Source organism: Hyperolius riggenbachi, chromosome 10 (assembly GCF_040937935.1).
Source record: "Hyperolius riggenbachi isolate aHypRig1 chromosome 10, aHypRig1.pri, whole genome shotgun sequence".
Lineage (NCBI taxonomy): Eukaryota > Metazoa > Chordata > Amphibia > Anura > Hyperoliidae > Hyperolius > Hyperolius riggenbachi.
Window position 1 is genome coordinate 79,067,786 of NC_090655.1, and position 15,721 is coordinate 79,083,506.

General features: G+C 44.7%; 1 long non-coding RNA gene across 1 annotated transcript in view; it reads right to left on the minus strand.

The window, feature by feature from the left end:
• The window catches only part of LOC137535734 (uncharacterized), a 34,920-nt gene extending 29,017 nt beyond the window's left edge, over positions 1-5,903 (minus strand). The window contains exons 1-2 of the long non-coding RNA XR_011024466.1: positions 5,843-5,903; positions 4,670-4,737 (exon numbers count right to left, since the gene is read on the minus strand). This is a non-coding gene — a long non-coding RNA (uncharacterized lncRNA). The remainder of the gene's footprint in view (positions 1-4,669; positions 4,738-5,842) is intronic.
• Positions 5,904-15,721: the final 9,818 nt, after the last annotated feature.

The following is a 15,721-nucleotide window of genomic DNA, read 5'->3' on the forward strand; positions in this document are numbered from 1 at the left end:
GACAGCAGTGTCTCTGAATTACAATGCTGCTAAGATCATGTACATTTGTCCCTGTCCATAATACATCGTGACCATGCCCACCCTCCGGTGCATGGCCACGCCCCTTTTTTCACTGCAACCATGGGACGTGTGGGCCCCAGGTTGAAATTTCTTTGGTGGGCCCCCAGTGTCCCAGTCCGACCCTGGATACAACTTGGGAGTGGAAGGCACCCGATATAGTAACGGTAGTACACTATAAATTCAGTAAATTTTTCTTCTTGTAATCTATAGTCTATAGTCGTTTCCTTTAAGGCAGGCTGATTCCATTGCTTGATTAATGAGAATTTATAGTGTACTACTATTACTATAACGGATGCCTCCCACTCACACCCTTTACAGCATCATCACTCTGTAAGCTTTCCATACATGCCATGTGACATCAGCGGCCTAAGGAGAGATGCACAATGCATAAGGGGAGAGGACCTGGTGATAGACCAGGTAATTGTGCTCCTCTGTGGCTGCTCAGCATAACAAGTTATCGTTGATGCTGCCTCCTAGATGTTGCTGTCCAAATCCAATGATTCAGATGGTTTCATGGCAGAATTGGCACTACTTATGGCTACAGAGCTCAGACAGTAAACAGCTTTAAAGGATACCAGAGCTGAACCACATTTGTGTAATGGTTAAGGGCTCTGCCTCTGATGTAGGAGTCCTGGGTTCAAATCCTGGCTCTTCCTACTCAGTAAGCCAGCACCTATTCAGTAAGGAGTTAATTGGGCAAGACTCCCTAACACTGCTACTGCCTACTGAGTGCGCTCTTGTGGCTGCCTCGCAAGCGCTTTGAGTCCGACAGGAGGGAAGGCGCTATACAAAAAAAGGAATTATTATTATTATTAAAAATAGAGGGAGCAGGCATGTATATGAAGTAGTCCTCTTGCCCACTACTCCCACTGTTCTCCTCCGTTCCCCTCCTTTCTTGCACAAATGCTACTTTCTTGTTGGCCAGGTCAGGCATTAGTGCGCAGGAGCTGGGCCGGCTGTGTGCGATCAAGGACTCCCATGGCTATGCTATGATGCGCGCCCCGCTTAGCGGTAATTCGGGGCTCTGGCGGCTGCATCTCCCTCTGAGTTGCGACAACTCGGAGGGGGAATAGTATTTAACGCCACCTGTGAGTTTAGCGGCAATGGGGAAAGCCGTCATTCCGCTCTCCCCGCGCCGAACTGAGCGGTGCCGTCATAATAAGTACCCCTCTCTAAGGATAGTCACCTGAAACAATCATTTTTGATTGTTTTGTGTGGTATTTCTCTGTACAAACATGCTGCATGAGTGGAAGAGAGAGAAGAGAAAGAGAGAGACATTATTATTCCGATGCTTATACAAGCAGATGGCAGTAAACCATACTATATTTTCCTACTAAATTACAGATTGCTAACCCTTTGACAGAGCACAAGCCTAATAAATCATCATAACCTGACATGCATGTTCTACAGCCCAATACCTGCCGACCTCCTGATAAGCAAGGTTGGGTTACGGCTTGAGCAATATTCTGGGTAATTCTCACGTGTGAGAAGCTGTTGAAGTCTGGAAATCTGAGCTTGAAACATTCATTTTCACCTTGCCAAGCCTACCACGGGCTGGTAATTGAAGTTTTCCTTCATATACTGTCTGCAGCTGCTGCAAACCTCCCTCAGGCTTGCGGCAGGCCATTTAACAATGTGGATTATCTGCTACAATTACCAGCCATTACATATTTTAGCCAATCACATTATGTCAATCAAAGAGGTTAGAATGTTGCAAGCTGAAGGAAGATGAAGGCATACAAGTGTATGCAAAGGAACATAGAACATGGTTATATTAGTACAGGTTGCCCAGCAAGATCTTGGTGAACCAGAATTCCTAGGAGTGTGTAGGGGGCTAAAAAGGAGCAAAATGCCCTCTTACTAAAAGGCTATGCAAAACAGGAATTTGCCTTCTTGGCGGTATGAAAAATACCGCCAGGGGGAAGCGCAACAGTTTTTTTTTTTTTGTTTTTTTTTTTATCATGTAGCGAGCCGAGGGCTCGCTACATGATAGCCGCTGCTCAGCGGCATCCCCCCGCCCGCTTCGATCGCCTTCGGCGATCACCGATCAGGAAATCCCGTTCAAAGAACGGGATTTCCTGGAGGGCTTCAGCGACGTCGGGACGTCATTGGGAGACCCGATCCACCCCTCGGCGCTGCCTGGCACTGATTGGCCAGGCAGCGCTCGGGGTCTGGGGGGGGGGGGGGCCGCCCGCCGCACCGGATAGCGGCGATCGGGCGCGCGGCGGCGGCGATCGGGGTGCTGGCGCAGCTAGCAAAGTGCTAGCTGCGTCCAGCAAAAAAAAATTAAGTAAATCGGCCCAGCAGGGCCTGAGCGGCACCCTCCGGCGGCTTACCCCGTGTCACACACGGGGTTACCGCCAAGGAGGTTAAAGTGAATGGGAACCGCATTTAAAAAAATGAGACAGATCCTTTCCCAAGGAGAGGGAAGGCTCTGGGTCCTATAGAGCCAACCCGCTCCTCTCCTGGTCCCCTCGTTCCGGTGCTGGCTCACCCGGTAGCAGTATTTGACTAAATTAATCAAATACGGCTTTACCCGGCCGAAGGAGGCTTCAGAAGTCGCGGCCCTGTACTGCGCCTGCGCAAGCACGCTTTCTTGCACGCTCACGCCTGTGCAGTATGGAGCCGCACGTCTTCGGGAGGACACAGCTCCCGAAGACTTCCAAATACTCTTTCGGTGGGGGATTGAAATGGGGGGGGGGGGGGGGGGAGCCAGCACAGGATAGAGAGCACCGAGAGAGGAGATGGAAGGCTCTATACAACCAAGAGCCTTCTCTCTCCTTAGGTAAGTATTTACTTCATTTTTTTTTTAAATGCGGTTCCCATTCACTTTAAAGTGAATCTGTAACCCAAAAAGAAAACATACCCTGGGCTTACCTCAGGAGGAGGAAGCCTCTGGATCCTAATGAGGCTCCCCCGACCCTTTTCATCGTCCAGGGTCCAGCGCTGGCAGCTACTAAAAATACAACTTGTGGGCTGTGGCGCAGGCACTGCAGTATTTACCATCTGCGTTCCTGTATAGGCACAGTAGCGGCTTTCCAAAGGGCTCCAGTGTAAATAGCCAAATCCGATTAGATTTGCTCTACTGCGCAGGCGTGAGCCACCTGCGCTTGCACAGTAGAGTGCACTCGAGCGCACCCACTGGCTCAGCTATTTTTGCCAGAGCCCATCGGAAAGCAGCTACTGCGCCTGCGCAGAAGGTAAATATTTACATTGCCGCTGTTCGGGGGCTGCCAGCACTGGATCCTGGAGGGTGAAGAGGACAGAGAAAGCCTCATTAGGATCAAGAGGCTTCCCCCTCCGAAGGTCAGTACCCCGCTGGGGCTGTTTGTTTTTTCAGATTCTCTTTAAAAAGAAGGTATTTGCGATTAGTCAGGTTGGAGTGAGCATGTGAGGTGCACACCAGCGGTTTGAGGTTTTTGCCAAGCCGCAAACGCGCCTCCTGCTGCGCGTTTGCGGTTTTCGGAAGCGTTTCGTCCTCAATGTAAAGTATAGGAAAAATGCAAACCGCTCTGAAAAATGCTACTTTAGAGCGGTTTGCCAGGCATTTTTGTTACAGAAGCTGTTCAGTAACAGCTTTTACTGTAACAATATGTGTAATCTGCTACACAAAAACGCACCCAAAACCGCTAGGTATGTTTAGAAAACCTCTCTAAACATACCTAGAATTGCTCTTAAATTAGCTCCCAAAACCGCTAGCGTGTTGCGGATCTGCTAGCGGTTTTGGTGTGCACTGGGCCTTAGGCCTGGTGCACACCAGATGAGTTTTTCTGAGCGTTTTGAGTTTTTAAATCTGCTGCTAATGTTATCCTGTGTGTCTGTGCACACTGGAGAATGAGGTTTTGTAAAAAAAAAACCATAGCATTACATTGGGAAGAGCTTTTGAAACCTCTAAAAGCTCTTCCCAATGTAATGCTATGGTTTTTTTTTACAAAACCTCATTGCCCAGTGCACACCGAGCGGTTTTTGGAGCGATCCGCCGGCCGCATCCACCTGGAAAAATGCTTGGCTAATGTATTGCAATGGGATGGTGCACACCGGCGGTTTGAGGTTTTTGCCAAGCCGCAAACGCGCCTCCTGCTGCGCGTTTGCGGTTTGCTAAAAAACCTCAAACCGCCGGTGTGCACCACACATTGAAATACAATAGCCAAGCGTTTTCACTGGCTGATGCGGCTGGTGGATCGCATACAAAATCCGCTTGGTGTGCACCCGGCCAAATATCTGCTCTCTGCTCCCAAAACCGCTAGCGTTTTGACGATCTGCTAGCGGTTTTGGTGTGCACTGGGCCTTAGTCTGATTGCATGTTGCATTATTATGGATCTGTTGGATTAACCACCTGACGCATCATTGCAATCCAGCGGTTCTGAGGGTGTGTTTGGCTTTTAGGGACAACAAAGGATGATTTGCATATTCAGCAGTGGTGCATCGTGGGAGACATCATATGCTCACTCCCACCTGAATAATCGCGAATTCCTTCTGTTTAAAAAAGGCATGTTTCTGGATTACATTAGTGTGATACTACAGTATGCATATTTAAACATAAAGAACGCATGATGTGAATTTTCCATAAACAAATGATTAATGCAGTGCACTTGCAGGAACATCATACCGTTGTGCTCCTCGGGGACCTCGCGTCTCCCAGTGTTTTCAAAAGCGCGCATCATTCATATATTAAAACTGTGGGGAAAAAATATAATGAATGAATAATAAATGTGAATTTGAAAAGTGAGATGTATAATGTGATTGTATGGTAAAGCAAGGTATACTCCTCCTTTCTCTGTGTTCAGATGTCTTTGCTTGTGTTCTGCTCAATATTTGATGACACCATATACACAAAACATTATACCCTCACTGAACAGAAAGGTTAGGAACACTATAATAAGAGGGAGTAGAGCAGCCGTAGGCAAACTAAGGCCCACAGGCCGCATTCGGCCCGGGGCCGCTATTAAAGTAAACCCGAGACGAAGCACCCTCATGTATTTTACCATATATATCAGTGGGAACATTACAGAAAACACCTACCCTGCTCTCTGTTTCATCCGTCACTGCTTAGCCTGCTTGTTAGCAGCCCTGATAAAATCCTCAAATGAGCATTCAGTCTGGCTTTGCTCAGAAATCATTATAGCTGAGTCTGTCTTTTCTGATGTCTTTTCAAGCCCAAGCCTGCCCCCTTCTGGCTCTGCTATACTGACTCCGCTATGATGATTCCTGAGCAAAGCCAGACTGAATGTTCAGTCGGGGATTTTATCAAGGCTGATAAGAAGCAGGCTGAGCAGTGAAGAATGAAGCAGAGAGCAGGGTAGGTGTTTTCTCTTATGTTCCCACTGATATATACGGTAAAATATATGAAGGTGCTTAGTCTCTGGTTCACTTTAAGCAGGCCTTTGATTGAGGGCCGAGTTCCCTTCCTCTCCCCCTCTCCCTCCTGCTGTCTGTAGAAAAATACATGCAGAGCACATTCAAGAAAAGTAACTCACCAAATCACACTCTCATACCTCCCAACTTTTTGAGATGAGAAAGAGGACACTTAAGCCATGCCCCCGCCACACCTCTAATCACGCCCCCGGCACAACACCAATAATGTTCCCGGGAACACCCCTAGCCACGCATACCATTTCATAAGAAAAATGTTGTTTGATAATTCCAACCACACTGGTTCTTTCTATCCTGGTACACTTTCCTTCATAATAACACTTGAATATGAAATACAACAATTTAAGGATGGGAATAAAGTTTGGCATTAACAAAACACATCTTTCAGTAGAAAAATACATATATTTACATAGATCTGTACAGCACTTCCAAAAAGGGACTGTCCCTCCAAAAAAGGGGCAGTTGGGAGCTATGCACTCTCCAGCAGAGATCTCCATGGCAACGGTGGCATCATGTAACCTGGCATCATTACGTACCAGCGTATCACATGAGGCTGCCATTGCCATGGAGACTGCCGCTGGAGTGTGATTGGGTGAGTTTTTGCTTCATTCTTCAATCGGGAGGGAGGCGGACAAAGAGAGCTGCAATATCATCCTAGGAAAGTTTGCCTACCCCTGGAGTAGTGTGTCCCTTTCAGCTATAGGGGGTTTTCTTTGGTGATTCTTGTAGGGACCAAGAATACCTAGGTGAAAAGTAAGGAGAGACCTGGAGCCCAATGGTGCATTATTGTCAGGTATAGGGAGGATAAAATTATATAGATATACAGTAACAGGTATACTCACAAAGATGAGCTGCAGTCCCTGCAACCACCGTATAGGCCTGCAGGGAATTAACCGTGCCTGCTCAGTACTCCAGGTACTGCTGGTGGATACTGGATGGTCACACTACTGTAGTAAGATAGACTTTCCAGAAAAACTGCAAAGCTATTACCTAAAAAGGAGGTCTGACTGGTAATGGGTAGGATGGAGGCACCCAATGTGTGTTCTATTTTAGTGTTTTAAAATATAAATAAAAATAAAAAAAAAATACATTTTTTTTTATAAAAGAGAGGTAATCGCTTACTTCTGCAGAAGATATAGACACCAGTTCAACTGGAAAATGTTTTTATTCAAAAAGCAATCTGACACCTGTAACGATTGTATAACGTATTGGTGTAGCAACACAGACGTCTGATTATTGTGTGATCTGCAGAATCACCAATAATGCAGACTCTATACCTGATTATGTGGTGATCTGCAGTATCACCAATAATGCACGTGTAGAAGGCAGAGATGTCGTGACAATAGTGTTTGGTGCAACAGTAGAGGGTAGATCTCACCAGAAGGGCTGGAGAGAACTACCAGAGGAATTGGCAGATAGTTTGACTAAACCTCACCAGGGGAGCTGGAGGGTACTATCTGCAGACAATCTGTGCTATGCCCCACCAGAGGAGCTGGAGGGTACTAGCCCAGATAGAAGCTGGGTAGCTAGTAGCCCACACCAGAGGGGCTGGTGAGTCCTATCAGCAATAGCAAATAAACAGTTTAGCTAGACCTCACCAGAGGAGCTGGTGGGTACTATCAACACCTCTTCAGTGACAAGGGCTCACTGGAGAGTAGAAGGGTCAGACAGGCAAGGTTCAGCAACAGACAGGCAGGTACAGTGCAAAATCAGAAGGCAAGAGAATAGAAATGATTCAGGCAGAGGTTCGGCAACTTAGATCAGATGGGCAGAAGTACAGAAGCATTGAGCAGAATCAGAGTCAGAGATAGGCCAGAGTCGTACACAGAATATCAATAATACAATGAGGCAATAATCCTAGTCTTGTGTAAAAGCCCTGGTTTCCTCCCAGATCAAAACACACCGGAACCAGTCCAAGGTCTGAGCGCTAACACTGACGTATTCGCAACAGCAGACAGTTTGCAAGTGAGCGGAGAAAGCTTATGAAGCCGCGAGGAGAGCCCACAGCCACGACCCTGCCAATCAGCCAATTCGAGCGCTGTGAGTATCTTCTGACGTCAGCCGACCGGCAGGTCAGCTGACGCGCCTTCCCCCAGCATAAAGGTCCTGTCTCCGTGCGTGCCCGCATGAGACAGCGACCCTATGAACAACTGACAGGCCCGTCCCTGGCGTGCCAGACGCCAGCGGAGCGGGTGAGGCCTCAGAATCGAGAACAAAGGCGGCTGCAGGGACATCCTGCGTACCCGCAGCCGCCATCACAGGGGATGTTACAACAACACATTTCACGGGTCATGGCCATCTTCCTCAGGTCCATACAAAATGCCTAAAACAATAAATATGTGTATATATATATATATATATATATATATATATATATATATATATATATATATATACTGTATATATACATTATATTTGTGTGTATACAACAGAACATGTATAGATAATGATATTTAACATGCACTTTAGTTGCAACATTATGAATGCATGTAATTAAGAATAATGATAACAACTCCACTTGGGATAAATAATACATTTAAGTACCATGTAAATGTACCTCTCTTTATTTTTATATTTATATTTTAAAACACTTAAATAGTGTCTCTTTCAGGAATGATCATGTGAGATTGCTGTACTCGATTTTGCAGCCAATCTGGACCGTTCTCCCTTAGTGGAAATTTCACAAAGTCGGTACTCAATTTCTCCATGTGGTTGCATTAGATGAGAATAAGGATTTTCTGTGTATATTAAATTATCTTAAAGTACTCCTGTCCTGACCTGGTCCCCTCAGCCCCGATACTTTTAATATTGTTTAACTAGCACAGAGCACCATCCACCCCCCTCAAGTGCTCCTGTAGTCGTAATCTTCTACTGAGCAGAACGTTGAATATGGGTGGGGAGGAAGTGGCAGTTATTCTTCCCCTCTGCCCGTCCATAATTCAGCCCCTCCACTCGCCGCAATAGTTCCCCTTATGATTCACTACACACAGTGGGCCACGGAGCTGCGCTGCGTGCGGGCTTGTTATAATTGAGGTTGGATATCCTTCCAACCTCAAGCACCACAAGCCCACACACAGCGCAGCTCCCCTTAGCTAATATGCATCGAAAGAAATGATCTATCGATTGTTTCACTTTGATTCTTGATTGGTTCACACAAAATGGAGATTATTTAGTGTAATTTAAAATGCCAGTTTGCAAAACTGTTAACTTTAATTGAAATTTATGCCGACCAATCAAAAGTTTGGTGAAAGCCTTGCGAACTTGCCTGGTACGATTTCGCTCATCCCTATTTCCTTTGTCCTCAAAACAACCCTAGATCTTAGAGGTATGGATTTCACCAGATGTTGTAAACATTCCTTTGAGATTCTGGTAGGCTTATTGCTGACATGATTATATCATCTACCACAACCCAGACCCCCACCAACTTTTCGCGGTATCGCGCAACATCTTTTAACCAAAATTAAGTAAAGTAAGTAAAAGGCACCAGTTTTACTTATGTTCAGGTAGAAAAAAAACTAAGTTTTGTGAAAGTAATACTTTTAAATGTCTAAGTGATAAAGTTAAAGAGAACCTGTAACAAAAAAAAGTTCCCCTGGGGGGTACTCACCTCAGGAGGGGGAAGCGTCTTCCCTGTAGCTGATTGCCTGCAGCTACAGGGAAGGCATCCCCCTTCCCTGTAGCTGCAGGCAATCCAGCGCTGGCTCCCCCGAAGTGTCCGGCAATCCTCCCTCGACAAGCCTGACAATCGCTGATAAGCGCTGCTTTATTTACCTTTCCTGGCTCCAGCGGGGGCACTGTTGCAGCTCTTCGCACGGAGATAACCGATCTCTTTTGGGTCCGCTCTACTGTGCAGGCGCAGGAGACTTCCGCCTGTGCAGTAGAGCGGGCCGACAGCAATCGGCTATTTCCGCCTATCTCAGAGCGGAGAGCCGATACTGGGCCTGTGCTGGAGTCGGGAAGGTAAATATTTACATCCCCGCTGTTCGGGGAGCTTTATCGTCACCACCGTCAGACCGAGGAGGATGGGGGAAGCCTCAATAGGATCCGGAGGCTTCCCCCACCTGAGGTGTGAGTCCCCCAGGGGAGGTTTTATTTGTTACAGGTTTTCTTTAAGCTTTCCAGGATCTAGTCCCCTTCTTCAGGCATATTTCCAGATGTTAGCTGAAGTAAAACACTGATGCAGGTAAATAGTAAACAAGAAGATGACAGTTGTGCTGGTTATAGTTGTTATCTTCGTGTTTACTATTTACCTGCATCAGCTTAACTTTATCAGTTAGCCATTAAAAGGTATTACTTTTACCACACTTTTTTTTTACTTACTTAATTTGTTTCGCTAACACGTTAAAGAAACTTTTTTGTTACTTATGTTGAGGTTCACTTTAAATCTTTTAGGTCTAAAAAAACCTCATGTATTTGTTAATGAGACATTAACAAAAACCTAGTACTTGTCCTTTTAATGCAGTTTTAGAACACAGTCCTACATAATACTGTGTAATAAACCCAAATTTACAATTATCACTGACAGTGTCCTTATTATGTACAGGCAGCAGGCACTGATGAGGCGCACTGGGCCATGGATTAATTTAATAAACGTTGGCATTAATTTGTAATTGTGCCTATTCAGTCTAGCTTCAGAAAAGTCAGAATTTGTGAACGTGATTATGAAGATGGGCATCAAGCTAGGAAAATTAATGTGAGAACGTGGAATGCAGGAGTCTATCTGTGTTCAGTAATGCTACATCCATTAAGGCAAACAGAGATTTTGTTAATAGAATGCATAAAAACTATTCCCTTTTTAGACAGACATTCCAAAAAAGGCAGCAAACTTTTATGACCGTTATACAGTTTTTGAATGGGATCATTCTGTAGCAAGGGTGTAACTGGGGGGGAGCAGGTATACATGCAAAAAGGACGTCAGGAAAAAAGGGCGCGGGGTGTAAACGATAAGCGGTAATAACATTTATAAAAAATATTGTGTTGTATTTCATTTAGAAATAATGTTTTACAAATTAGAAAACATTTAATAATGTGTATGAATTCCTAAATTGTGAAAATGATAATCTTCCCTGTTTTTAAAGTGAAAATTATAATTACGTTTGTTAAAAAAATGATAATATATGTTTAATTGCATATTATTGTGAAAAACCTTCATTTATCGTTTCTTCATATAATAAAATCTGAAAATATTGTTTAGAACGATGAAAAAAAAAATATATAAGTGTGTTCGTAATAACTATTGTAAAACATTAGTAAATATTACTAACATTTCACTACAACTAAACCTAACGCTACTCTCACACAGAACCCTTCCTGTACCTATCCCTAACCCTAAGACCCCCCTGGTGGTGCCTAACCCTAAATCTCCCCTGGTGGTGCCTAACCCTAAATCTCCCCTGGTGGTGCCTAACCCTAAGACCCCCTTGGTGGTGCCTAACCCTTAGACCCCCCTGATGGTACCTAACCCTAAGACCCTCCCCTGGTGGTTCCTAACTCTAAATTTCCCCTGGTGGTGCCTAATCCTAAGACCCCCCTGGTTGTGCCTAACCCTAAATCTCCCCTGGTGGTGCCTAACCCTAAGACCCCCCTGGTGGTGCCTCACCCTAAAAGCCCCCTTAGTGATAGCTTTATTGTGTGTAGAATAATGTTTTACAAATAGTGAAGGGAAAAAATATATTACAATTTACGTTACGTACTGATTGCTTTATTTTGTGAATAATAATGTTTTACAAACAGTAAGGGATGACATTTTAAATAATGCTTTAGTTAAACACGATAAATATGTTTAGTATTTTTGTAAACGTTATTCGTCACGGGCGCATTTTGTAAACTTAAATCATCACAAGTGCCGTTAGAAAACATGAAAAATCTCCGGGCGCTGTTTGCAAACCGTTAATCTCCGCCGCCCTTTTTTCCTGTTCGGCGCCCATCAAATGATATTTATTATGGAAGTGAATGGCAGCGCCCTTTTTGTCCACTTGCCTCATGCTCCCAAATTTCCTGCTTCCATGGAGCAGCCCCTACAACTGCAGTGGGGCTCAGAGGTGTGGGAGGACCCCAATTATTAACACTACTAACCTTCCCTTTCTCTGATGCTCCAGATCAGGTGTTTTTGTGGAAACACATGCTATAGATGTGAAGATCCTGATGGCCACACTTGTATGATGGACCCCCACGTTGTGAGGGTTAACAAGGGGACAACAAGGGGCAGGTTGTGAATATTAAAGGGGTCCCATGATTTGTAGTTATGCCCCTATTCTGTGGTGCTTTGTCATTCCTACTAAAATAACAAGAAAGATTTACATTCACTAAAATTAAATGAACAATCCCAACTTTGTAATGCAAAACACAAAGGTTGAGTTAAGGTACAGAGGAGGATTTGGCTTTAACTGCCTAACGACTGCTCAACGTCAATTGGCTTGAGCAGCGCCAGGACCACTCCATGCCAACTGGTGTGAAGTGCTAGGGGTGGAGATTGCAAGGGACCGCGCGTGCTGCTGCGCGCACAACCCTGCTCCGCTCCGTCATCAGTCTCCCAGCGGTGATCACCGATAGTGACTGTTAAACAGCGAAACTGACGTCTAATAACACTGTACAGCGCAGCGATCTAAGGCAGTGCTGTACTGGGGACAGCCGTGTGACACGGCTGTCCCCCTGGGAGGCAGAAAAGGGATCCGCCATCATAAGCTGAAGCCTATGACAGCCGATCACGCTGATTGGCTGGCGGGGGAGGGAGGGATACAAAAAAAAAAATTACAGTATTTTATTTAAAAAATAAAGGTATAAATATTTATAAAAAAATAAACATCATGGGAGTGATCATAGCCCACCGACAGGAAGCTCTGTTGGTGGGCATAAAAAAAGGGGGGGGGGATCACTTGTGTGCTGAATTGTACAGGCCTGCAGCGAGGCCTTAAATCTGTAGTGGCTTAATTACTACTACTTACTGTAAGCGACAGCACCATAGGAGAAAAGTAATTTATGGCTTATTTTACTCTGGAAGCAATGTACTTATCTGTATATGACACATGGTGGAGGTGAACCTGCTATGTGTTACTGGGGGGGGGGGGGGCAAAAATGCTTTGCTGCATGTAGCCCCACCTACTTCCGACTACACTGACCCATCTATTCAAGGGCCATATGGTTGTCTTAGCCCCTCAAGCCAAATGGATGCAGTGTTGCCATGCTCAGATTATTCTAAGTAGAGGTGAGTACACATATAACTGCAGATACACAGCTGCTGTTTTAAGACACCTTCAAGAAGCATGTCTGAGGCCATCCTTGAGGTGCTTGACAGCATCACAAAAAAGTAGTCTCCAGACTGAAAGAACTTACACAGACAAATGATTTCAGAGCTCCACACTGCGCTTTGTTATGCAAAACTGTGGTTTGGAACGTTTCCTGACACATATTTTTCCTATTTTCATATGACTCCGGCAAGGTGTTCTTGCACAATCTTATTTCAATTACCAACCTCCATTTGGTAAAATCCCAAAGACTAACTCCCCCCCATTTACTTCAATGTGTTTTGATTTCTAAAATTGTCACGTTTTTTTTTTTTTTTATGAGAATGTTACCATTCAAATGCAAAACTAAATCAGGCTATTTCACCCATCTTTAACAGGCACTGGAAGCATCTGAAATTGTAAAACATGAGGTCTTTCTGCCCAGGCTGCTGTTCTCAGCTGCAATATAAAAACTGCTAGGAAAAAACAGTTTAATATTAAAAATAGATACTTTGCTTTCAGGTTGACATTCTAAATTGTTAGATTAAATGGTCATATGACGTTAAAGCAAACCTGAAATGAAAATACAAGTATGAGATAATGAATTGTATGTGAACTACAGCTAAGAAATAGAAGATTAGTAGCAAAGAAAAAAGTCTCATATTGTTTTCCAGTACAGAAAGAGTTAAAAAACTTCAGTTGTTATTTATGCAAAAGAATTTCTCTGAGCTCTTCGACCCACTGGATGGGCATGGGATACAGTCCTGTTTTCTGAAGCATTTATACAGCCATTAAACAGTGAGCGACAGCTTGAGATAAGATTTTACTGCAGGAAAAATGAAAGGGTCATTACTTCTGTGTTGTTTTATAGCTTAAAAGACAGAGTGTGGTTTTAAAATATGATAAAAAGAAGCAATGTGATAAAAAAAAAGCTATATGACTGAAATTAAAAAATAAGACTTTTCTACTAATGTTCTATTCATTATTCGTACTACACATACAATTCATTATATCGTAATTTTTTTTTTCGCTTCAGATTTGTTTTAAACCTTGATTAGCACAGTAGCTGGTTATTTTACAGGGTACCAGGCACACTGGTAAAATAAAGCAGTGTGATAGAAATGAAATGGGTGCATGCGAGGACGTAAATGTCAGTGAACAGCTTAAAATAATAGACAATTGAGGTCAGGGTTTTTCTAGAGAGTAAGAACGCACAGAGAATTTTTTGGCACGGCCGCCTGATCTTTCCTCAATCAATAAGATAATATAATGCATGGCTGATCTTTCCACACCGCTACGAGACAACGCCAGGCTTCCCCTGAGAACACATACACAAGTACGAGACCTCCTCCACTTACTGACAGCGTTACAGCTCTATCACTTAGTGCTACCCCTCCACTCTGACAGCATTACTGCTCTATCACTTAGTGCTACCGCTCCACTTACTGACAGCGTTACTGCTCTATCACTTAGTGCTACCGCTCCACTTACTGACAGCATTACTGCTCTATCACTTAGTGCTACCGCTCCACTTACTGACAGCATTACTGCTCTATCACTTAGTGCTACCACGCAACTTACTGACAGCGTTACTGCTCTATCACTTAGTGCTACCACTCTACGTACTGACAGTGTTACTGCTCTATCACTTAGTGCTACCGCTCCACTCTGACAGCATTACTGCTCTATCACTTAGTGCCACCTCTCCACTTACTGACAGCGTTACTGCTCTATCACTTAGTGCTACCGCTCCACTTACTGACAACGTTACAGCTCTATCACTTAGTGCTACCGCTCCACTCTGACAGCATTACTGCTCTATCACTTAGTGCTACCCCTCCACTCTGACAGCGTTACTGCTCTATCACTTAGTGCTACCGCCCCACTTACTGACAGCATTACTGCTCTATCACTAAGTGCTACCGCTCCACTTACTGACAGCATTACTGCTCTATCACTTAGTGCTACCGCTCCACTTACTGACAGCGTTACAGCTCTATCACTTAGTGCTACCCCTCCACTCTGACAGCATTACTGCTCTATCACTTAGTGCTACCACCCCACTTACTGACAGCATTACTGCTCTATCACTAAGTGCTACCGCTCCACTTACTGACAGCATTACTGCTCTATCACTTAGTGCTACCGCTCCACTTACTGACAGCATTACTGCTCTATCACTTAGTGCTACCACGCAACTTACTGACAGCGTTACTGCTCTATCACTTAGTGCTACCACTCCACGTACTGACAGTGTTACTGCTCTATCACTTAGTGCTACCGCTCCACTCTGACAGCATTACTGCTCTATCACTTAGTGCCACCTCTCCACTTACTGACAGCGTTACTGCTCTATCACTTAGTGCTACCGCTCCACTTACTGACAACGTTACAGCTCTATCACTTAGTGCTACCGCTCCACTCTGACAGCATTACTGCTCTATCACTTAGTGCTACCCCTCCACTTACTGACAGCGTTACTGCTCTATCACTTAGTGCTACCCCTCCACTCTGACAGCGTTACTGCTCTATCACTTAGTGCTACCGCTCCACTTACTGACAGTGTTACTGCTATATCACTTAGTGCTACCCCTCCACTCTGACAGCGTTACTGCTCTATCACTTAGTGCCACCTCTCCACTTACTGACAGCGTTACTGCTCTATTACTTAGTGCTACTACTCCACTTACTGACAGTGTTACTGCTCTATCACTTAGTGCCACCTCTCCACTTACTGACAGCGTTACTGCTCTATCACTTAGTGCTACCACTCCACACTGACAGCGTTACCGCCCTATCACTTAGTGCTACCTCTCCACTTACTGACAGCGTTACTCCTCTATCACTTAGTGCTGCCGCTCCACTTACTGACAGCGTTACTGCTCTATCACTTAGTGCTACCTCTCCACTTACTGACAGCGTTATTGCTCTATCACTTAGTGCTACCACGCAACTTACTGACAGCGTTACTGCTCTCTCACTTAGTGCTACCGCCCCACTTACTGACAGCGTTACTGCTCTATCACTTTGTGCTACCCGTCCACTCTGACAGCGTTACCGCTCTA